The sequence below is a fragment of the Hypanus sabinus genome, chromosome 15, assembly GCF_030144855.1.
Source record: "Hypanus sabinus isolate sHypSab1 chromosome 15, sHypSab1.hap1, whole genome shotgun sequence".
NCBI lineage: Eukaryota > Metazoa > Chordata > Chondrichthyes > Myliobatiformes > Dasyatidae > Hypanus > Hypanus sabinus.
The window spans coordinates 28085169-28111392 of NC_082720.1; the positions used below are offsets into that span (position 1 = coordinate 28085169).

Sequence of the window (26224 nt, forward strand, 5' to 3'; positions counted from 1 at the left end):
ACATCGCTATGCCTGAGTACCATCGAGAAGCCTTTGGGTCTTGCCAATGTATCTAGCCTTCCTGAAGTCAGCCATGTCTTCGTGAAACACAGAACACAGCAATCCCTCATTTCCCTCCGATCTAGCAGAATTGTCATTAGTTCCTCAATCTTTTTCTCCACAACTGTACATTTGCTAACAAGGTACTAGTGGAGGAAGTTTTTATACCACTTTGTTTTAATCTGGCCTAGAGTCCTTCCCTCCTCCCTCTCTTCAGAACAGAAACCTGAAATCCCACACCACCAGGTTCAAGAGTTGCTACATCCCTTAAACTATTTGGTTCGTGAACCCACTTGCGCAAACACTGCCTAGGTACAGCACTACTCTGCTTACCTTGCACTACAATGGACCTTTTTTTGTTATAATTGTGTTTTTTCCTGCAAAAGTTCTGCATAATTTATATTTATGTTCTTGTGAATGTTCTGGATCTGAAGCTATGTTTTGTGTTGTATCTGTGCATACATGTACTTGTGCGCATGTTGTCAGTACCTCCAGTTGAACTCTGTCTTTTTGTGTGTTTCCCCCTGCTGTCAGTCTATGGTTTTGTATTGCCATGTGCTCCTGTCCCTGCTCCTGCTCTACTCCGTCTCTCACCTGTTTCTCATTATTACCTGTTTTGCTGTCACCTGTGTCTCATTGTGCTCCACCTATCATCTGCCTCTCTGTTTATTGCTCAGTGTATTTCAGTCCTGTGTTTTCACCTGTTTGTTGCCAGATTGTGCCAGTGAATTTTCCTGAGAGTTTCCAGCATTTGTATCTGTACTCTGTCCGTCTGAATATTGACTCTGCCTGTTTCCTGATTCTGGTTTTTGGATTTCTCTGTATGTTTTGATCTTTACTGAACTTTAACAATGACTTTGTTTGCACCTTGGGATTTGTTACTCAATTAAAATCACTCTGTGCACAGTACTGGGTCTGTGATTGGATCCCTGCTCCAGTGTCCTGACAACGTGACAATAAACTCCACTATGACTTTATCCACACTAACAAGTTGCCCATCTGCTAAGTAACAATCCATTTACTTCTGCCTTAAGCATCCTTAAACTACCTTTTGAGGAGAGATGCAGTGCCTCAAGTAGGTTTCTTTTGTAGCTGGGGTGGATGGAGGGACTAATCTCAGCCATAGTAACAGAAATGAACTATGTAACTCAATACTTCACTGTTGTTTTCTTGTTTTGCTCTTTTTTGATTTATTTTATTTTTCAGATTTTATACACTACATATTTCTTATTGTAATTTATAGTTTTTTATTGTTATGTATTGCAGTGTACTGATGCTGCAAACCAACAAATTACGTAACATACACCAGTGATATTAAAGCTGATTCTAATTTTGTTTCCAAATGTTTGTAATAATTTGTTTCAAGAGGAAACCTGAGAGACAGACAGTGGGAAGGCAATTTAAATGTGGTTGCTGAAATTTTGAATTTTGTGTCACTACATTCTGAGCTTGAAAATATGTGAGAAAGAAAGCCTTTGCCTTGCAGACCTGGTTTATTCAATCACAGACGTCATTCTTGATCCCTCTTTTCTGTAAACTAATACTTTATTCAACCTGTAACACTTCCCATTTCTGATACAAGGTAATTAAACTGAAACATCAAGCATGTGCTGCTTGATTGGCTAAGTACTTATAGCGGCTTGGTTTCATTTGAGATAAAAATTTATAGTCCAAGCAGTTGAATTAGATAAGGATACAAATTATTTGGAGATCTGTGTGGAGATGTGGTAGTTGAAGTTAATTGAGATAAGTGTGAGGAGATGCATTTCAGGAGGTCAATTGCAAGCGGAAAGTATGCAGTGAATATCTGGACATTAGAGCATTAATGTAGAGCGTCATCTTGGGGTACAAGCCCCTATCGTTTGTGAAAGGAGCAACACAATTAAATAGGGTGGTAGAGAAGGATCGGGCACATTTGCCTTCATTGGCCAGAGCCATTGTGTATATAAGTTGGGCAAGTCATGTTGCTGGGGTATAAAACTTTGGTCAGGTTGCATTTGGAGGATTATGTACAGATATAAGGAGAGGATAGACAAACTTGGTTTGTTTTGTCTGGAGCAGAGGCTGAAGAGCAACCTTATGAAAGTGTGTAAAATTCAGAGAGGCTGAGAAGGGGTCGGTAGTCAGACTCTGTTTTCCCCAGGGTGGAAATGTCAAAAACTAGATGGAATATAAGAAAAGGGGGAAATTCTATGGAGATGTGTGAGACAGGTTTTGTTGAGGAAGGATATGGAAACTTTAGAGAGAGTGCAGAGATTTATCAGGATGCTGCCTGGATTAGAGAGTTTAAATTATGAAGAAAGGTCAACTGAGCTGGGGCTTTCCTCTTTAGAGTCAAGGAGAATGAAGGAAGGATATCAGAGGTCCATGAGCCAGTCCTCCTCAAAGGATCAGAGGGTCAGCAACAATGATGGCATAATAATGTATGCCATTCACATACTTTTATATATAACCCATAGTGAATTATTTAAACAAACAAGAATGCTTAATCAAGCAATATATTTACAATATTATTCAAACAATGCTGAAATATTAACTGCACACTGGTGGACAGTGTCAGCAACTTTAAAAATCTTGGTGTTAACATTTCAGAGGATCAGTCCTGGACTCAAAACATCAGTGCAACTACAAAGAAAGCACAGCAGTGCCTCTGCTTCCTTAGAAGTTTGCAAAGATTCAGCATGGCATTTAAAGTTTTGATAAACTTCTATGGATGTGTGGTGGTGAGTATATTGACTGACTGCATCACAGCATGATAGAGAAACACTAATGTCTAGAATGGAAAATCTGACAAAAGGTAGCGGATACAGCTCAGTCAATCACTGGTAAAGCCCTTCCCACCAATGAGCACATCTACACAGATTGTTGTCGCGGGAAAGCAGCACCCACTTAAAACAGAGATGAGGAGAAATTTTTTTAGCCAGAGGGTCGTGGATTTAAGGAATGCGTTGCCACGTACAGCTATGGAGGCCTGATCATTGAGGATGTTTAAGGAGGGGATTGATAGGTATCTAATTAGTCGGGGTATCAAGGGAAAAAAGCCAGAAATTGGAACTAGATGGGAGGATAGTTTAGCTCGTGGTGGAGTGGCGGAGCTGACTCGATGGGCCGAAAGGCCTACTTTTGCTCCTTTGTCTTGTGATCATCAGAGATGCCCAGCAGTCAGGACATGCTCTCTTCTCACTGCTACCATCAAGAAGAAGGCAAAGGAGCCTCAGATCTCACCCCACCAGGTTCAGGAACAGTTATTACCCCTCAACCGTCAGACTCTTGAACAAAAGGGAATAACTTAACTGAAATCGTCCAACACCCTATGGACTCACATTCAAGGACTATTCACCTCCTGTTCCGGATAGTTACTTTTATTATTTCTTTCTTTCAGTATTTGAAGAACTTGCTGCCTTTTGCCTGCTGTTTAAATGACCAGTTGGTGCAGTCTTTCAATGATTCTATTCTGGTTATTATTCTATTATAGATTTACCAAGTATGCCCACAAGAAAATTAATCGCTGGGCAGTATATGGTGACATATATGTACTGTGAACTTAAGGCTGTGGCTTGATAGAGTTGTACAAGATAATAAGAGGTACAGATCAAGTGTGTATCCAGAGACTTTTTCCCAGGCTTTTTACAGAGGGGTGAGTGCATGATGGATGGCAGCAGAGGCAGATCAATTAGGCACATTAAATAAACTCTTAGACAGGCAAATGGATAATAACAAAAGTGGAGGGCTATGTAGGAGGAGAGGGTTAGTTTGATGTAGTTTATAAGGTCAGCACAACATTGTTGGCCAAAGGACCTACATTGTGTTGTAATGTTCTATGTTCTATTTGGATAGAAGCCTCCTTCACTGTGCTATCAGAATTTGGAACAGCCTTCCAGAGGCTGTGGTTGGAAACATCTGTGACCATGGGGTCAAAGCCTTCAAGAATCGAGTGCACAAACACCTATCGTCTCTGGGAGAGAAGTCACGTGCTTCTTCATAAGCTATCATGAAAGGGACCAGGATGGCAGTGCTTGGTTGTTGGCAGGTAGTGTCAATACCTGACTTTCAAGAGCACTTGTGAGTTACGTTCCGGCTAGAGAACAGTGCGGAAAGACCAGGTGCTGTTTTCTCCCAGTAGGGATTTGTTTTTAGTTCCAATTGCTCCTGTCACGTTTTGTCACCCTGTTATCCTTCAATCTCTCTGAATTATGGAGGGCAGCATGTGCATAAATGTATCTCTCCTGCAGACTTCACCATGACTCCAGTATTTCTACTATTTTTTAAAAGTTTCTTAATTGTATATATGATTTTTTTTGTGTTCTGTCGCTGAGCAGCAGTGAACCATCTGATTGGCCTATCAGAGTTCTCTTCGGGAACTAGTTGACTTGATCATCATTTCAGATCTGGCTATTGTTAGTAAAAAAAATGGTAATTTATTGCAGAAGTAAAATTGAAAGCATCCTGGAGAAGAAGATGCAATTAATATTAGAGATAATCAGAAAAAAGCTTGTTAGAACTTATCAGAATCTGAAGTAGATAAAATGTTTGTTCTTGGAAGCATTTACTCCAAAATGTCCTTATAAAGGATGAGATTTCTGGGTACTTGGAGGCATGTGATAAAATAGGTCAAAGTCAGTATATTTTCCTTAAGGCTTGGGTTCCCAATCTTTTTTATGCCATGGACCAATACCATTAAGCAAGGTGTTTATGGCCCCAAGTTGCGAACCCTTGCTTTAAAGGGAAATCTTGACTGACAAATCTGTTGGAAGTCTTTGAGGAAATAACAGACAGGAGAGATGATGGAGAGTCAGTAGATGTTGTTTACTTGGATTTTCAGAAGGGCTTTGACAAGGTGAAGTACATGGTATTGCAGAAAAAATACTAGCATGGATTTGAAGGTCAAGTTTATTGTCATCTGACTACATAAATGCAACCAAATAGCTTTTACACCACGTAATGATGCAGCCAGTCAGGAGACTCTCAAAGATGTTCCTGTAGAAAGCTGATAGAATGGGGGCAGGAGCCCTGAACACATAAAAATATCTTTAAAAAGTGGATATGCTGCTGTGCCTTCTTGACTAGTGAGGAGATGTTGTGGGTCCAGGGTAGATTGTCTGTTCGTGCACACCAAGGAACTTTGTGCTCTTCACTCTCTCCCTTGCAGGGCCATTGATATGCAATGGGGAGTGGTCAACCTGCGCCTTCCTGAAGTCCACAGTCTTCTCTTTCATCTCGTCTATGTTGAGATTCAGGATGTTGTTATCACATTGTTTGACAAACCTCTCTACCTCCTCTCTGTATGCCGACTCATCTTCATTGCTGATGAGGTCAACCGCTGTAGTTTCATCAGTGAACTTGATGCAGTTTCAGCTAGATCTAGCAGTGCAATCATGAGTCAGCAGCATGAACACCACAGCTCTAGGGGCAACAGTGCTCAGTATGATTGAGATTGAGATGTTGCTGCCAACTCGGACTGACCAGGGTTTTTCTGTCAAGAAATCCAAGATCCAGTTACAGAGAGGACATGGAGAGGATGTTTCCTATAATGGGGGAAGTCTAGGACATCACCCAGCCTTGAGATTCATCTCCTTACAGGCAGCCACAAAACAAGAAACCCCAAAAGAGCCCATTAAAAAGAAAATCAAGCAAACAATAAAAACAAGCAAACAGCATTCAGAACTATAGTGAGTCCATAGACGTGAGGCCCGGAGCAGCAGAAGCAGGCCCAGAGCCTCAGCCTAAGTGGAGCGTCACAAAGGAGTGAGGAGAACTGGCCCAACCCTGGCCTCCTGTCCTAACACCCTGCCTTTCCAATCCATCCCGCCCAGCGTGCTTGCTCAAAGACTCCAGCCCATCGCATCAATATGCTCTGGGCCTGGACCCCACTGCTGCCATACCCAACCTTTTCAAATCGGCCCAGTGCTTAGCTTGATCAAGCCTTCCTCTCAGTTTAGCTGGATGGGGCCTGAAACTCCTTTGCTCTGACTTTTCTCCACTTCGCATGCCCCAACACCACCTCAAACATGCCTCAACCTCACACACACCTGCACACCTCAACCCTGAAGTCAGCCTCTTCATTGTTTGCAGTGATTGTATACCGTATTTTTTACAGAAAAGATGTTATTAATAAAGTATTTCATTGCGTTTCTTGCTCAGTCATGCCATATTAAACCGGCAGTCTAGACTAGAGGGCACAACCTCAGAATACGAGGGCATTTCATTAGAACAGAGTTGAGGAGGAATTTCTTTAGCCAGAGGGTGGTGAATCTGTGGAATTCATTGTCACAGATGGCTGCAGAGGCCGAGTCATTGTGTATGCTTAAAGTGGGGTTTGATAGTTTCTTGATTAATAAGGGTGTCAAAGGTTATGGGAAGACAGCAGAAGAGGAATAATAAATCAGCCATGATGGAATAGTGCAGCAGACTCAATGGGCCGAATGGCCTGAGTCTGCTCCTGGTCTGTCAAGAAGTCACAGAGAATTAGAAACGGCATAAGAAAAAAAGGCTTGGATTATGAAAGCCAGTGCAAAACAATGAATGAGAAATAAATCGAAATATATTTTGAACAAAAATACTTGAAGTGTGCAAGAATTTCCACCAGAGGAAGGTGACATTTACTTGATGTAGCACAGAAAGAAGTTGTTCGTCTCATTCAGTTCGTTCCAGCTCCAATCTGCAAATAATTCTCCGTCATAGGACCACTGACTCTCCTATGGTTCTTTTGTCACTTACCTGTGCTAAGAAGTAATTTACGGTAGCCATTCAAACCTGCCAGCATCGCCTTTGGATATGAGATGAAGCAGTAGTCACAGCAAACAACATGCAGGCAACACCTGAGGTCAGAATTTGACCTGGATCCCTGGAGCTATGAAGTAGCAACAGTAATTGCAGGACCATGGTGGTGCCCCATAAACATTATAAATTATAGTGATACTCTTAACCAATTAAGATTATTAAGTCTTGACCTTAACAAATAAAGAAATACCTAGAACATAGAGTATTAAACAGAGAGCATTTGTCTCCATGGTAACACTGGCTGAATGCTAACAGGCAAGACAGATTATTTAATTTATAAATAGTACACTTCTTTGTTTTATAAAAATACTTGAAACGATTTGAAACAAATTCTAGTGGTGCATGAGATCATGTGCTAATGGGCTGAGAAAGGCTCTCTCCTGAATATCTGAATTATTGGGCAAGTACCTCTCACTACCAATCTCCTTCACTGTACAAATTTATCAGGAAATTGAGACCACCAATGCAGAAAAAGTGCAATTATTATTGCCAAATGTTAGTTAAGTGAGAAGATGATAGACAAAAGGAAAAATACCAAGACTTAGAGTGCACAAAGATATCTGAGTCAAATGTGGTGGGAATTTCATAGCATGGTGATTAAGTTGAGGCTTTATAAAGATAACCTATTTTGTTATATAAATAGCCGGCATCTATACATAATATGTATTATTATGTATATGTAGCCTATCTATTTCAGAAATCACATTGTGTGAATCAAATACAGGAAATGGTGATAACAAATGATGAAAATTGTGTCAGTGATTCCCGAGTGCAGCAATTCTAGCCGTGTGTCTGAAATCCTGCACAGTCTTAAAACGAATGTTCATTACAGCTGCAGTAAAAATTAGCATTGGAACGTATAGTGAAATGCACGTTTTTTTTGCATCAAATCAAATCAGTAAGAATTGTGCTGTGGGCAGCCTGCAAGTATCACCACACTCGCAGTGCCAGCGTGGTTTGCTCACAACAGATTAACCCTAACCGTGCACCTTTGGAGTGTGGGAGGAAGCCCACGAGGTCATGGGGAGAACTTAGAAATTACTGAAAGACAGTGGCGGGAATCAAACCCTGATCGGTGGTTCCTGGCGCTGTAAAGTGATAGCGCTAACCGCACAGCAATGCCGACCTCGTGCTTCACACCTGCATCTCGGAGACTGCACGAGCTGTTTGCTGAATGTTGGAAGGAGTTACGGTATGGAGTGGAATACCGTAAATCACAGACGGTGAGTACTCTGTTGACTACTGCAGGCGCAGGCAGTACGAGTGTTGCTTTGGTATGCGTTTGCATGCTCCACGTTGCAGTGTGACGTCTATCGAATATGGGCACCCCCGATGTTTGCTGGTTGCACACCAGAGTCATTATCTATACCACAAACCAGAGGCTATTGTTGTAGGTTTTGCAAATAAAGCAATGTGAGGCGTTTCATGTTTAAGAAAAACCATAACAGCCCATTTATTGTACTCTAAAAACTGAACACAAAGCGCAGTCACAGAACTTCACATCATCACGTCAGACCAGCCTCTTAAACTGTACCCCAGCTCAATGTCAGCGTTTGTGAATTACGTCCATGTTTCCACCCATTACGTTACTCTGCGCAGGTGACCTAGGATTCAGTGAAGCCGGCATTGTGACCCCGTATGGAGCTCAGTCGAGCCGCCAGGCTCGGGTCCTATGTTCTGTGGGTGAGGTAACAACAGGTGTCTCTGGCTCATCCTGAGGTGTGCTGACACACTCACGGTCCTGCTGTGACAGCAGGATCCGCCAAATCGTGCTGGACTCGTTTCAGGCGATCTACCAAAACACATTCAGGTTTACCCCTCTTGATAAAAGATAAAAGCCTTTCCTCTCCAATCCAAAGTATGAACAGGCCACCGCGGGGGGTGGGGGGGGTTAGGGGGATATGGGTGTGCATTATAGCGGACGAAAACAAATGAGGCGGAATGGAGGTCAACAGGAACCCAAGAGTGCTGTACGCCACGGTGGGAGGTCGAAGTAGGTGAAAGGGCATTGAATTTACTGAGGAGGGTGGACCTCTGTTGAGAGGCTGACCAGGTGGTCAAGGCGTCAGGAATGAAATCAGCTGGCACTCATAATGGCTGCCTGTATCAGCCATGGACGACCGCAGGTCCACTTTTGGAGCTGTTCTAAGCCTCAGTAGGACAATCACACCAACACTCATCAGTCAGGGAAACCCTCAGAGCAGCATTTAAGGAGTGGCGAAACTGCTTGCCTGGACCATTGGACTGCGGTACTGCAGCCATCACAGCCCAGAGCTTTGATATGAATTGGGGCCGGCGATCGGAGGGAATATCGGATGGGGGTGCCAAGCCGAGCAACCCAACTGCAGACCAACACCCGAGTCACACATGCGGCCGCCCCTGATACTGTACGGACGAACTCTGGCCACCTGGTGGTAGGGTCCGCCATGTGTGTGAAACTGCAGGGGGGGGGGAAAGAACCAATAAGGTCAGCATTGACATTGCTCAGGGACCTCAAAAGATGCCAATGGCACCTGAACATGCTGGCACTCCACATAGGCTGCACTCCAATCGCACACATCCTTTCTAAGCCATGTACGGAGTTAAAAAGAGTCTGCCTCCAGTTTATGAACACTATGGGGTGAGGGCGACCAGTTGAGACATTGGACAGGAGAGAAATCCCAGCTTCCCTGATCTTAATGTCAGCCAACCTCAGGCCTGTGACTGCTGAAAAGTAAGCCTGGACCTCTGTATCAGTAGCTTGATCGGCTGCCATGCCAGTATAGTTAACCCTATGTGTGCAGCCTCAACAGCTGGCCATGAGAGGCAATCAGCCATGGCATTATTTGTCCCCTTGATATGTTGTATATTAGTTGTGAACTCTGATATGTGGGCCTGGTGGCATACTAAGGAACTGATATTTTGGCCAAACACATGCACAAAGGGTTTGTGGTCAATCAACGCTGTGAAATGGCAATCCTTCAGAAGAAAGCGAAAATGGTGGACTGCCAGATAGAGACCAAGGAACTCATGGTCAAGTACAGTATGCGACTGCCACATGCCTCCAACCAATTGTTCATGCACAGCACCCAAAGCATAATCTGAGGCGTCAGTTGTAATAGCTATTGGAGTGCTGGGGACCGGGTGTACCAGTAGGGTCTCATTGGAAAGAGTTCGTTTGGTATCATCAAATGCCCTGGTCATGTCAACTAACCAGTGAAGCACATGATTAGGGATATTGGTTTAAGCACAATGTACTGGGGGAGCACAAGTTCAACAGCTCACAGAATGAAATGGTGATAGAACTTCACCATGCCTAAAAACTTATGTAGTTTTTTTAGTAGTGCAGGGCAGTGGGAAATCCATAATAGCCATTACTTTTGCACCTTCAGCGGAGATGCGACAGCCGAGAAAGAGATGGGCATTGACAACCTAAACTGCTATTTAGCAGGGCTAATAATCAACCTGTGTTAGCTTAAGCGCTCGAAAAGTGTGTGGAGATGGTATACGTGTTCAGATTTGGATGCACGACCAATTACATTACCTTACATCATATATGTCAAACTCAAGGCCCGCGGGCCAAATCTGGCCCGCGGTGGAATTATCTTTGGCCCGCGAGATAATATCTAATTACTATTAAAGCTGGCCCCAGTAATCGAAGCGCCTATGGCGTATGATATGGCTAATGCTGAGTTTATTCAGGTACCAGGTTTTCAGGGTTTTTAGTGTTTATTCGGCAGTCTTGCTCGGCAGTCTTCTTCATAAGAAACGGAATTTGTGAAGTGAAACACTTTGTAGTTATAGCAGAGACTGAGACACATGAGAACAGGCTGAAAAAACGGAGGCAATGAAAGCTGCGTTCGCACGCACCCGACTGATCCAGCCCGCGTGAAGCTGCATTTTGCCCAATCCGGCCTGTGACCTAAAATGAGTTTGACACCCCTGCTTTACATCGTCACTCTTTAGTTTGGTGTAACACAAATACTCTATTATTGTAACAGTGTGTTACAGAATCAAAAGGTGACTGCTGCCAAAATATTGAGCATTGGTGAAGCAGTGGAGACTCCTTGGTGGTAATATAGATCTGATTTGATAGATCACATGCTGTGCTTGCTTTACAAACACAGATATGTTGGGTTTGCACCATTAGATTTTGAAACTCAGATATGGTATGTGAACAGTTAACATACCGTGTTGCGAAGAGAAAGGATTTATGATTGTGTATATATATATTTGATGTGCCTCAATACTTTACAAGTTGGCAACAAGGATGCTGATGGACACTGATGGATCTAGCCTGGCAAGTTATAAGAGAGCTGGGAACACCAAAGCTGATATTTTGTATTTGCTTTCTAACGCCGACATAGAAACTTAGTTTAACGGTTTCAGTTAACAGGTGAGAGTCCACTTCACTGTTAATCATGATAGCAAGGACCACAGTGTTCACTTATCATCAAATAATTGCATGCACAGGGTTTACCTGCATCACTATGGTTTAGCATTGGGACAGCATGCGTGCTCCGGGGGAGTTTATTGAGAGCATGGGCACATATGACTAAGCTAAAGCAACAGTCATTACCAATATTAAGTGACTGGGCATGTTCTTTAAAGTAAACAATATCTCAGCGATTGAAAGGTGGGGAGGGGTGACGTTGGGAAAGCCCAAAATGATGCAATTTGTGAACATAAAGAAAGCAATGTTCCTAATGGAGATCAAGTGTGAAGCAATTGACTTCAATTGCTGTTGATAGACACGGTACTCAAGAATGTTAGAGAATTTTGATCACCTAAAGGGACTGATGTACAGTATCTACAAGCAGTCAAAGAGCTGGTACAAAGTCCCAACCTCTGAACCACTGCTGAGGCCATTTCAGTGAAGGGTTTTCATTGCACCAGCTATCACTTACCACTTCTGTTCCAAACCAGGGGCCAAGCTGATCAATTCTATATTCTCTAATGAGTCAAGTTGAGAGTGAACTGGATAAGCTAGAAGGAAATGATAAACTTATGAAAACTGACCAGAGTGTAAAGGACACTATTATAGTGACTATTGCCAGTCGATTGTGTACTGGCATTCACGCCGGACTTCGAGGCAAGTGGACCCAGGTTCGAATCCAGCCAGCTCCTTGCACACCGTCCATCTGTGCTGGGTTGAGCACCAAGCTAACAACTCGGCCTCATGAACAGACAAGTGCTTAATAAATGGCAAGGTTATCACCCAATGCACCACAAGTCATGGAGAGGAACAACAACAAATGGTGACTTTGCTTGAGACAGACAGACTGCTGCAGCTGTACACAGGCTACAGTTAGATGGAACTGTGTTTAGTAAATGCAGTCCTATTCTCTTTATGTCATTCCTTTCAAAACTGAAATGTCACTGCTTAATCAGAACATCAAAAGCAATAACTACAACAAAAGTTGAATGACAGTTTCCTGGACAATGACATAAAGCCTTATGAGGGATTATGTTCTCATTCTGTCACAGATATTGAATAAGAGCATAAACCTTCAGAAGGCTGATGCCACTGGCCATTAAAACTGCCATTCAACTCTTAGGATCCACAACTATAGGTGTAGTTATTGTACCCGATTTGAAGATTGCAGGCAGTTCAGAGACCCAGAGAACTAGGGAAATGTTGGTTCCTCGAACAGATTTTTTTCTTAGATTCCGGTATCCACGGTGTATTTTGTGTCTCTATGTGAAGTTATATTTGAGGTTGCAGAGGACACAGTTCACTGTTAGAACAAAGGATGCAGGCTGATTGTTAGTTCTCTAAATAGCACAGGTTCAGGGGAAGTGGGTTTAATAGAATCTTGTTCTGTGAAATAAGTCTTATTTCACTAGGCCAGAAAGACTGAAAATCCCAAAGCAGATGAATTTTGCTAGTTGTTCTTCTGATAAAATTATGCAAAATTACATTATCTCAGAATGAAATGCTCAGGAGAATGAAAATCCTACTGAAAAATGAGGAAATAGATTTTCTAAAAGGCTTGCAAGGCACTCAGAAATGTGTACAAAATTGCTGTGCTCCAGGTTAATACAATTTTCAGCCGAACAGTGTTGTATGGAGTTGTGCAAATGGATTTCTGGCCCCAGCTCATGCTATCAGATTCAATATAATGACAACAATTATTGACACTTACATCAACAGAACCTCAAACACAAAGCATTATTCATGTTGTGAAGCAGTTTGTTATAGATTGATGGTCATACACCACTAAACAGTGTCCTTCAACCCACAAAATGCATGCCACCCACCGAACGCCAATTTACACTGAAGCTACAATAATTGCATTTCATTCTGTGCCTTTCTCAACCTTAAGCAGAGTCCGTGACTTGCTGCTTAGTGCGCAGGCCTCAAGGACAGCTGTGTTGGAATTACTCTCCCTCTCTTTGTTCATTTTGTGTCGGCGAGGAAGGGAAAATCCGCAGAGTGCTACTACTTAAGCCGTTATTAATGAAAGGTAACTTACAGAACATGAATGTTTAAGAGAATCTTAGATAGGCACATAGATGAAGTAAAAATGGAGGGCAATGGGCTGTGTAGGATGGCAGGGTTAGGTTGATCGTGGAGTAGGTTTATATAGGTCAGAGCAATATTGTGGGCTGAAGGGCCAGTATTGCGCTGTACTACCTGTGTAGGAGCCACGTACCTCTTCTCTGCATTGTATTGTGTTGCATGTTTATTATAGTAACTAGCCACCTGAGTGGGAGTGTGGTTAAAAACAAAAGGAATAAGTTATGTCTCCATGCTCTGTTCATTGTTGCTTGCAGTAGCTGGGGACCAACGGATGTCGTATCTTCTGCTGACCGCTCAATATTGCTCAATTACACTTAGCTTACTCTTGGGCACGCTTTAAGTTTCATCGCTTCGAGATTGTTAGTTTGCTGGTTGCTAATAAAGAATTGAATACGTATCCTTGACTTTTTAGAGCAATCATTATTGGGGTGAGAGTGCAAGTATAACGATACGGAAGGTTACCAGCTGTGGCGATTGTCTTGGTTTTGTATGAGCTCTACAACCCGTATGTTCTGTTTCCTTGACATTATGCTGTATATTAGGATACAGAAAATAAATGTGAAGCACTCATGTTAAAAGTAAAATTGCAAATCTTGGGACTCATTAGCAGGACCGTTAATCTGTGGAAAGAGCACGGAAAATCGTGCTATCTTGGTGCCAAGGTAACGTTGCGTTTAGCATGATGCCAGCACAGCTCGGAGCGTCAGAGTTCGATTGCGACGTCATCTGTAAGGAATCTGTACGTCCTCCCCGTGGAATGCGTTGTTTTCTCTGAGTCCTCCAGTTTCCTCCCACAGTCAGAAGACGTACAGGTTAGTAGGTTAATTGGGCATTGTAAATTGTCCCGTGATTGCTGGACAGCACAGGTCCAAGGGCCGGAAGGACCTATTCTGTACTGTGTCTCTAAATAAAACCAAATAAAAATATTTTTGATGTAATATTTCATTGGAACATGCTGTTGTTTTAACTCTAGTTGATTTACTGAAAAATCCATCGCATGAAGAACATAAAAGCATTGAATTTGTTGCAGCAGAACCCCAGTTTTGTGGCTGCGACCCAGTTTGTGACTAAAGATTTAAAAAAACTGGGGTCACAAAGGTGCATAACAGTACAATATTAGGTTTTATCCCCCAAGTAGCAGGGCAGCTAATTTACTGCCAGCATTTAATTTAAAATGAAATTGGTATATTTATTAGCAGTATAAAGGGTAATAAACAGACATTGTGATGCATAATTGTACTACTTTGAGATTGGAAAATATTTCCATTGTTTAAATGGGGTCATCATGACTCTATGTGCTATATGTGTCGTGTGCTGTGTGACTGGTGGCATTGCGTTCTGCACCTTGACCCTGGAGAAATACTGTTCAGTTTGGCCTGATTCATGTGCATGGTCGAATGACAATTAAACTTCAACTTCAAAATTCAAAGTAAATTTTATTTGCAAAATACATACATGTTACCATATATGATCCTGAGATTAATTTTCTTGCGGGCATACTCAATAAATCTATAGAATAAAAACCATAACAGAAACAATGAAATACCGCCCAACCAGGGCGTTCAACCAGCATGCAGAAGACAACTGACTGTGCAAATGCAAAAAGAAGTTATAACAATAATAAATAAATAAGCTATAAATATCAAGAACATGAGCCGCAGAGTCCTTGAAAGTGAGTCTGTGGTTGTGAAATCAGAGTTGAGGAGAGTGAAGTTATCCACGCTGGTTCAAGAGCCTGATGGTTATGAATTATGAAGCAGTACCCAGAGACATCCTAACGCTTTTCAAAATTTGAGATGATTAGGTTCTTAAATGAGATGTGAGATTACAGTATGGAAAACAGGGATTGTTTCCACCTGGAGGTGACGATGAGAGACCCTTTATTTTCACACATTCATGGAATCTGCCCATCAGTGACTATCCAGTACTTACTGCCAAGCAGTTATTGCCCACAAGAACTGAGCCACTTTATTGATCCAATGTGGAATTATCTGCTACAAGCTATGTGCAAAAACTACTTTAAAAGAAAATCAACGAGGCACTTGGAGAAGAAGAATGCCTAATGTATTGTGAATAAACAGGAAAATAGGATTAGACCAGGTGGCTCCTGTTTCAAAAATGCACTATTGCAAACATGACAAGCAAAATGAATTGATTGATATCATAGCTAGCGACCAAGGATTCAGTATAATGCACAAGTATTTAGATTATCCTTAAGTGAAATATACATCAAATAACCCACCAATTACTTTTAAGTAAATGACAAAATAGGTAGTGTGGTGGCCAGTGTGTACTTGGAGAGCCAGGGGGCCTGTTTCTGTGTGGTATAACTTTATGGCATCAAACCAAATAAAACCTGACAGCTTAAAAATTGAATCATGTGACACTGTGTTTCGGGACACCAAGCAATTCACTTTTACAGAGTTCTGGCTTCCTTATTACTGAGATATAATATAAAAGTACACGAGCAGGTACAAATCGCTTTACAAAGTGGAACACAGAACCACCAGCAAAAGCAGAATCAAGGGCTCTTTTCTATTGATCTAAAAACATCAGCCTAGTCCTGATGAAGGGTCTCCATTTGAAATGGCAACTGTACTCTTTTCCACAGATGCTGCCTGGCCTTTAGAGTTCCTCCAGCATTTTGTGTGTTTTGCTGGGGATAGCCTAATAGATTTAAATTAATGAATGAATTTAATAAAGGATACATAAAATATGAAAACCAAATTGCCCAATTCTGATAAAGGGTCTTGAACTTGAAACAATAACTCTATTTCCCTTCCTGCATAAGTTATTTGACCTGCTGAGTATGTACAGCATTTTATGTTTTTATCTTAGAAGAAATGTCTTTGATCATGAGGGAATCCAAAACTGAATCCATATAGTTAAGATGGTCTCTCAGAAATACAAGGGAAAGTTCAGGAGTCCCAGGGAAATATTAATGAATTTAGTTGAAGAGGGGTGGAGGTGTAAGTGTAAGGAAAGATCAGTTGAGTCAAAAGTTGTTAATTGCTCAGTATTTCTGTATTTTGATCCTGGTATCAAAATCACAGTACTTAATGTGAAATTAGAGGTAAAGTCAATAGACAATAGGTGCAGAAGTAGACCATTCAGCCCCTCGAGTCTGCACCGCCATTCTGAGATCATGGCTGATCATTCACTATCAATACCCAGTCCCTGCCTTGTCCCGATATCCCTTGATTCCCCTATCCATCAGATATCTATCTAGCTCCTTCTTGAAAGCATCCAGAGAATTGGCCTCCACCGTCTTCTGAGGCAGTGCATTCCACACCTCCACAACTCTCTGGGAGAAGAAGTTTTTCCTCAAATCTGTTTTAAATAACTGACCTCTTATTCTCAATCCATGCCCTCTGGTACTGGACTCTCCCAACATCTGGAGCATATTTCCTGCCTCAATCCTATCAAATCCTTTAATTATCTTAAATGTTTCAATCAGATCCCCTCTCAATCTCCTCAATTCCAGCGTGTACAAGCCCAATCTCTCTGCGTAAGACAGCCCTGCCATCCCAGGAATCAACCTAGTGAATCTACGCTGTGATTGAAGATGACAATTTTTCACATGGTATTTCAATTAAGGGAAAGAAAGATACACGAACAGGGAAGAAAAGATGCCAGAAATGTTAAACAAGATAAAATGGAGGAGGCCTGGGGTGCAAAAATCACTGGCACAGACCAGTTGGGTTACATCGCTGTTTCTGTGCTACACAACTCTCTAAATCAATGGGAAAAGCAACACTGCATAATTCTACATTAATAAAAGAAACACGGCATGTCATTTGAGGGAAGCTGGTGGACCTCAGCAGAATCAGAAGAGCTGTTGGCTTTGTGCCTTCCCTTTGGGAAAAGGGTCCTGAATTATAAGGAATACTGCATTGGCCTTGAAATGAACAAGCATCCTCAGTTAGCCTGAACCAGATTTGAAGGTCTCTTTTCTGGCTGTAAGGCATCTAGATAACTTTCAGTATTTTTGGTAGTTCACTTTGCATAATATCTCTATTGTGCAACATGGCATTCAAGGTAACATCCTGTGTGGCAGTGTTGTATCATTCATGCCTGTAATGCACGGCAGCATGCCAATCTCCCATTCCCATGTGAGAGTGTGCACAATTTAGAGCAGCCAGTGAAAATAAATCCCAAAGTAGGTCACCTGAAAGAAAGATGCTTGAAATTAACCCATCCATGAGGAGCAGAGTGGAGCTATACATTTAAACTCAGGCTAGAAAATCCTTTTAAAAGCATTTTAATCAAGAGAGCCTTAAACCAAGAATTTTCTCTTCTCACTGTCAGGAATTGCCAATATTTAGCTTTCTCTCCCATTCAATTTTCAGTCTCTTTTCACAGCACACTTGCCCTCATCTTTTCCCAGCAACAGTCCACAGTTACAGTTGTTTTCTGTATCTGGCACTTCGGTTAGAGCAGCAATCTGCAATTGGCAAATGAAAGAAAAGAAATTTCTTGAGGCCCTTTTGTTAAATTGCACAATCTCACGATTTCTGGTTTCCTCCCTACAACCATGCTTCTGACTAGTGCCTAATAAAATTAACCAGAACTATTCTGTTCAGAAACAGTATTTAATGCAAAGGAATACAATGTTTATCATATAGAAAGGCCACTGATTGAACCTCTTCTTGCTTTATCGCCCCAATTCTGGACTTTCTTCCATGTAGTCCTTTTTCTTAAAATAAAAGGCTTTTTGTGGTGATTAAATTCAAACATGTTAAAAGAACATATCTCTGGGGGAGTATTATTTTCCATGAATACTACTTGGTAAATGTAAGAAACCACAACATAGCTTGATTCAAGTTGTTGGTCATTATCATGCTAGATGAGAATAACATGTAACATTTTCCCTGGCTTTGTTTAATTTGTTCTTTCACCTTCACCACTAGAGATTGATGAAGGGCACCTGCTGGAGACAGTTGGCTCCAGTGGCAAGCTTAAAGAACTCTAGCACCATTGTTGGATATCTGTTGTGAAACTGATTAAAAAATCTTGCAGATTTATTAGAAAATTAAACAAATTTTCATAGACTCAATCATAATGTTCCAGTAAGTAATGATTGCAGTGCATGTCGATAAGTGACATGTTTGTTGCAGAAAGTAAACTAAACAAAATACATACACTTTAGGATCTCTTTGTGTTGTGCCATGATGATTAATTGTAGAGATCTGCGAACCTCTGTCCCTGGAAGCCTTTAGACCACCTGTGTGAAAAGACATCTAAAAAAAAAATCATGTGTGTGAAGTCACCCAAGTGGCAGAAAAACAGTATAGTTGTAGAGAGCGGTCAGGCTTTTAGGAATGGTCCAGGAACATCAAGAGGAATGACAGAAAAATACGGAACTAGAATCCATCCCTCTACCTTTGATTTCTGCGTTGATTCATTTGTCTGCAGCTCATTGGTATGTCTCATTGGTAAGCTGGAAGTATCTCCTCCTTGGTAGGAAGGGAGGACCCACCACTCAAATAGTAGATATTAGCAATTACACTCAGTGTACAAGATAATCAGGGAAGTGAATTAGGTTTTGAAGAGTAGGTGGTTACACATAACCTCCCTTTAGTGAGGGTATATATAAGTGGCTGTGTGACCTTGACATGGAGAGATCATGTCAACCAGCAGGGCTGTAGCTGAGGCAGCGGAGGCAGGATCATCATGAGTGTGGACCAAGTACGTCCAAAGGGCAGATAGTCGGACAGTGTATCCATCTTTTGTAAGCCCTTCAGTAGTGGCATAGACACCTGAAGAGTAGACTATCTGTTGGATGGAAGCGACCAACAACTCTGAGAGAGGCAGATGCCAAGTTGTTAAGCTCATCAGTGGGAGGTGGTGCTTTAGCACTGCTGGCCCACCACCGCAAGGGAGTCTTGATCATAAGCGGGTCGAAAGTCCTGAAGAGAGGTGGCAGATCAACTGATGATCCCACTGCTGATAGCACAGGACAGTTAACATCTTAGACCAAGTGTATTTTCAATTCTTTAGCTATCTATGTCAGATAGGGCTTAAGGTCTTTGAGTTTAGAACTTAGCAGTCAGAAACCCAATACCATCACAATGCCACATGACAAGCTCACCTGTGGTTTGGATTAACAAGTAAATTTGCTTGAAGATATTAAACACGTAAAATCACACATCGATTTTAAGTGAAAAATTGTGACAATGATGGAAATGGAATGGAAGAGTGTTGAAGTTGTCTAATGTTTAATGCGATGCACAAATCCAATGCCAGTTTGCAATGGCAGTGTAATAGTGAAGGCTAGAGTCCCCAACCTGAACTTGAAGCAAGTGAGCAAGATTAGTGTAAGTTGGTGCTGTAGACAGAAACACTTCTGTCAATTCATAAAATTAAACTGTTGGTAAAGAGCATATTTTAAAGCAGGATTGTTTACTAAAGCCACTCTGATTTCTTTGCAGGAGGGAAGAATTCACAGTAAAAAGCCATAAAGATTACACAACACTGAAATTGGATTTACATGGCATTTACACCACCAGAAGCAATGGTAGAAAGCAGCAGGAGCTGAAGTCAAAGGTATGATTTAATGCTCAGTGCTTTGGTGGCCAGCTGCAGATTGCTCAGTTATGGGTAAAAGTACATATCCAGGTGAATTCAAGTGAGTATAGAAAACTTGAAATACTAAAAATATGGGCCCAATGAGATAGCTAGCAAGGCAAAGCAATCGACAATTAGAACTACCAGTGCTTGTGACTAAAAGCACTATTCAATAAACACTGATGGACAAAATCTGGACCAGAGAATTAAAGTTCTAAGTAAATTTATTATCAAAGTACATACAGTGCCTATAAAAAGAATTTATCCCCCCTTGGAAGTTTTTATGATTTATTGTTTGACAGCATTGTATCACAGTGGATTTAATTTGGCTTTTTTGATACCGATCAACAGAAAAGACTCTTTCATGTCAACATGAAAACAGATTTCTACAAATTGTTAAACATAAAATAATTGGTTGAATAATTACTCACACACTTCAAGTCAGTATTTAGTAGATGCACCTTTGGCAGCAATTATAGCCTTGAGTCTGTGTGGATAGGTCTCTATCAGCTTTGCACAGCTGGATGCTGCAATTTTTCCCCATTCTCTTTACAAAACTGCTCAAGCAGTTTCATTTTAAAGGGGATGAATACTTGTACAATCTATTATTTTGTGTTTTATATTTGTAATTAATTTAGATCACCTTGTAGGGATCTATTTTCTCTTTGACATGAAAAAGTAATTTTCTGCTGATCAGTGTCAAAAAAAAAGTCAGATCAAATCCACTGTGATTCAATGTTGTAAAACAGTAAAATATGAAAACTAACAGGGAGGGTTGAATACTTTTTATAGACACTGTATACGTCACCATATGCAACCCTGAGATTCTTTTTCTCACAGGCACACTCAATAAATCCATAGTGGAACACTAACCATAACAGAATCAAGGAGAGACTGCATAATCTTGGGTGTTCAACCAGAGTGCAAAAGACAACAAACTGTGCAAATACAAAAAGAATGAAATAATAAATAAACTATATATATCAAGAACATGCCATGAAGAGTCCTTGAAATTGAGTCCATAGTTTATGGGAATATTTCAATGATTTAAGTGAGTAAAGTTATCCCTTTGGTTCAGGAGTGTTATGGTTGAGAGGTAATAACTGTTCCTGAATCTTGTATTAAAGGTAGAGTTAATTAATAAAGGTAGAATGGAAAGACATGTTCAACATCGATGGTTTAAAATGAGTTATTCTGTTGAGAAAGTATGCAGCAATGTTTAAGCATTTCTTTATGTCCACTGCAGGTTACAACAGCTATGTCTGTGTAAAACCTGGTGCAAGTGCATTTGTCTATAATTCTTGACCTGTATCAAGTACATTGAAAAACCAGGTGGAGTGAGTTGGAATTAAATAGAGTTGTAATGAAGATGAAATGAGATGTTGGTCATTGAATAACAGCAATTGTACTAGTGCCCCAACATAACTCTTGGTCAACTATGTTCTGACTACAAATTGATACGTCACCCAGGCAGTTCTTGATAGAACGTCCGTTTGTAACTGCACTACACATATGTACCACCTGTACTTAATAAAGTGGCCACTGAGTGTATGCTTTTGGTCTTGTAATGTGTGGTTATTTAAATTACTACCACCACCTTGTCAGCTAATCTCTCATTAACAAAGCATTTTTTACCCCAGCACTGCCACTTGCTAGATGTTACTTCGTTTTTATGCACCATTCTCTTTAAACTCTAGAGAGTGTTGTGAGTGAAAATCTCAGGAGAGCAGCATTTTCTGAAATAATCAACCCATCCCAACTGGCACCAACAATCATTCCACAGTCAAAATCACTTAGATCACATTTCTTCCCCATCCTGATGTATGGTCTGAACAACAATAGAAACTCTTGACCATGTCTACTTGTTTTTATGCATTGAGTTGCTGCCACATGATTGGCTGATTAGATATTTGGATTAATATGCAGATGTACAGGTGTACCTAATAAAGTGGCCACTGATTATATGTTTGCAGGCATGTGTCATACATTTGCAGAAACTTTACTGCTCTCCTCTCTTTAAAACAAAGTGATTCACATATTCACATTAATTACATTAATCTGCAGGTTTCTAGCTTTGAATCTACTTCTTGACTTGATGATGTCACTTCATGACTCAGTTCAGAAGAATTCTGTGTCATTTCTTCCACAGTTCTCATTGAATCAACTTCGGGAATGCAGTCACAGAACTCTCCCTGATTTACTCTTTTAGTACGTGGTAAGAATTAAAATGATTTAGAAGTACAACCATTATCCTGCCTTTTATTTTTTTCACCTGATATCTCTTTATTCTGCATCAGCTATCACTCCACCATCCCAAAGTCAGATTTGAAGTTAACTTTGATGAAACTGAGTAACTCTAAGCCAGGACATGAGAAAGTGGATCTCAATTCTTTGATATTACGACATTGCAGCAGAAGTTGAGACAGCAGACAGCAATCATCAAGCTGCCAAGGAACTCAGTAGGTCAGTCAGCATCTGTAGAGGGAGAGGCCAGTCTCAGGCTGAAACATTGACCACTCCTCTGCATCCACAGATGCTGCCTGACCACCTTGAGTTACTTTAGCAGTTTGTCTTTTGTGTATGACGTTCCGATCCATTTTGAGCTGCTATCAATGAGTACTTCAATTTGTTTATTCTCTTCTCACAGTTCATCAATGTACAGTATACTCTTTGGTTGTTTCCAATTTAACCCACTTTTGAGTGGTTCAACCCAAGAAAAACAATTGTCTTCTACAGTATATTTCCTTGTGTTTTCTGGTGTCTCCCTGAAGCTGGCTAAGCACATTTAATTTTCAAAGATTTTCTTCCTGTACTTATAACTGTCCGTGCAGTTTCTTAATTGCACTGTTGATGCTTTCAATAGTTTGGTATTTTGCAAATTTATTGTTAAAATATTTAGATGTGATTTCACACGGAAAGTTAATCTTGCATATAAATTCAGGCCCTTATAGTTGACTTATCTATATTCAGTTGTGCAATTTTCTGTGACAAACTTTGGTGAAAACTGTCTCCTGCCAACATCACACTAAGATCCTGCAAGGTATTTTTTTAAGTCAATTGTACTTTTTATAATCCGCTGTCTGAGTGAAATATCACTTTGTAATTACCACATAGATGATCAACTTTCTCGTTTGCTTGGGGTACGTGGAGGCATAGTCATGGACTATATTCAAGATAGACCAGTAGATTTGTTTTTAAAAACTGGGATATATGGTTCGCGTGAAAATGGAACACCAAACTACAAGATCAGCCATGGTCTAATTAAATGACTGAGCAGGCATGAAGGGCTAAATGTCAAACTCTAGCTTTTATTTCTTAGCTTCTTTCTTGGAATTTAGTATTATTTTACTGTAGAGAACAACAGTCATTAAGTTTCATAGTAATTAAAACATGGAACATTGAGATGCTATGATTTGAGTATATTTTATATAAATGCATGCATATTGATGCTATTCATGGTGGACTGTAATCTAAAGGAATTGCAAGTTTGAATTCTAACAGGGAACTTGAAAGCCAGTCTATAGTTACTTAGCCCTACACACTCAATTGTTATTCCTTTTTGTCGTTAGAATAATACTGTCATGTTTTCTGAATGAAAAATGAAACAGCAATGTCAAATATAAAGAAAAATTCCTGGAAATATGCTTAGCATGTTTTGTGAATCTCTATTCTGTGAATTTTTTCTTTGTCCTGAACTTGCCTCCAAACAGAATATACCAGGCCGAGCTAATGAATTAAAGGGCATTCATGTCTGATTTTTCTACAAGGTCAGATTCTTCCCTTCTATATTGCTGCCTAAAGGAAAAACAAGAGCTGGGCAACACTGTACAGTAGAAAGAATAGTTTTGTCACAGTAAAAGAAGCAAATATTAAACAAAAATCCTTGAAGTAGAATTGATTTATTTAGTTACTATAAACACTGGTCATGACCTAAATAAACTTCAAACAGTCTTGTTTCCCAGCATAGCTCCAGTGCTTGACTTGCTGAACAATACCAACTTGTATTTGTATGACATATTTAAAATAATAAAACATTCAAGGTCCTGCATTGGAACATTTCACATCTTGCCACTTAAATGAAAAGACCAAAAGCTTGGTGATAAAAGGAAATTTTTAAGGAGCATTTTGAGAGAAGGAGTTAGAGAGATGGAATTATTTAGAGTGATATTCCAAAGCACATGACTTTGACAATGTCAATGTGGCCTTCATCCATTTGAATGAGTTTGCCACTGATGAAAACACTACAGAACAATTGATAACCTCAGTGCAAAGAGATAACTGAAAACCCCTGGTTTTCAATTTCCTAACAAGAAGTGGTCTACTCCTATAAGATATCAACTAAGAAACGCAGTGATGATTCACAGTTTGTCACAGGAGCTTAAAGCTGGATGAGCTTTTTGGAGAACTATATAACTAACAGATCATAATCTCTTGCGTGCTTAGCATTAATGAACATGAATTTCTATCTCCATATCTCCTGACTTAAATTATTCAGGAAAAGCAATTTTCTAAGAGTCCAGGGATAGTATCTAGAAGTTAGAATATCCATTTTTGCTAAATATGAGCTGAGTTTAGCCTCTAGGGAAATTGGAGGGGCTGGAAAAAGAGAACCTTGGTAAAATTTAATTTAGAAAGTATCTTGGGTAATTTACATCCATTTTCTCTTATGAAAACTACTATCTGCCTGATGGCTGCAGGATACCCAGCTTGCAGCTGCTGTGTCAGTCTTGGGTCATTGCTTGTAAGTGTACTCTGCACGGCAGCCAACAGCAGCACAAGGCCATCATGGTGGAAATAGGAAAAGGTAGGGGAAAACAGAATCTGATCTGTGATCTGTGATCTGTGGTCATTTCCTGTCAAAGAAGCTCCCCCGTTCATGGACCTCATAATTCAGGCAGAACACACTGGATTGATCTCTGTCGTGATACGCTCTTACAAGCAGTTTGCCCTACAAACACATGCTTTCTAGTGTTCAGTCAGGTCTGAACACCATAGTTCGTCATCAATGGGACAGCTGACACACTTTAAATTTACTGTTGGTAGGTGCAACAGAGCAGGATTTCCTACTTTTATTAGAAATGGAACCTGCTGTTCATAATTTATATATTTTATTCAAATCTCTGCAGGCCTGAAGTGATCAGCATGCACAGACACCAGGACAAATCAGAGTTGGAAGTTCAATAGGTAGGGCTTCATAGGAAGTGAATGTAACCAAGCTAAGGCATAAATAAAACATCTTTAATGCACAGTTTACATATAAAACAGGGACAAATGGACCAATTTCTAAGCCAAGGTGACAAAAATATATAAGACCATAAGATATGGGAGCAGAATTAGACCATTTGGACCATCGAGTCTGCTCCACCATTTCATCATGGCTGATCCATTTCCCTCTCATCCCCAATCTCCTGCCTTCTCCCCCGCATCCTTTCATGTCATGACAAATCAAGAATCTATCAACCTCTTCCTTAAATATACCCAATGACTTGGCCTCCACAGCTGCCTGTGGCTATGAATTTCACAGATTCACCACTCTCTGGCTAAAGAAATTTCTCCTCATCTCCATTCTGAATGGACGTCGCTCTATTCTGAGGCTGTCTCACACCTAGTAATATATAAAAATGTCATTATTTTTAAATTGCATATTAAAGTGATGTAGACACCCAAACTCAGCATTATCTGGTCAAGTGGGGCCTGTTGATCTGGAATTGGCTTCTCCTTGAAGAACAGCAATGGATAACTGGTGATGGCATGAAGAGAACAGAAGAGGAGCAGTAGACACATAATATGGTCACACTAAACATAATCACAGCATTGGGTGCATTCGATTCTTGAGAATGGGGAAAGAGCTGACAGGTGGAATATAACATAGGGATCACAAGAATCCATTCCTGAACATGCATTGCTACAGCATTGTGAACATTATTTTAGTGTTCAGTGTGATAAAAAAGTTCTCCTGGTTGAATCTACCTTGCTGAGATCTGGCCCAGTTGCCCCAAAATTTGTCCTGTTACAAAATGACCTTCAGCAAGCAAATTGCTTTTGATCTTGAAGGAAGACTTCACTCATCAATTACATAAAAATAATCCTTGCCTAGTGACCACTGCACCACTGGCTCCAAAACCACTTTGCCCAACTAACAAACATAATTCCTGGTTCCACCACTAATCACCCACAACCTCTCCCAGGGAACAACAATATCCAACTACAGCCTTGACCTTAATTGATATATTATCTGTATGTTGTAATAACATAGCACTTAAAGGAAAACCCTTCATTCATGTAGGGCCAATTCATTGCCATCTGATACCTTGGGATGTGGCCACTACTGAAATT

General features: G+C 40.6%; 1 protein-coding gene across 1 annotated transcript in view; it reads left to right on the top strand.

Annotated features, from left to right (window-relative positions):
- The window catches only part of LOC132405386 (gastrotropin-like), a 189214-nt gene that overhangs the window by 50132 nt on the left and 112858 nt on the right, over positions 1 to 26224 (top strand). Inside the window, exon 2 of the mRNA XM_059990148.1 lies at positions 19753 to 19867. The gene's annotated coding sequence lies outside the window, so the exon portion shown is untranslated. The remainder of the gene's footprint in view (positions 1 to 19752; positions 19868 to 26224) is intronic.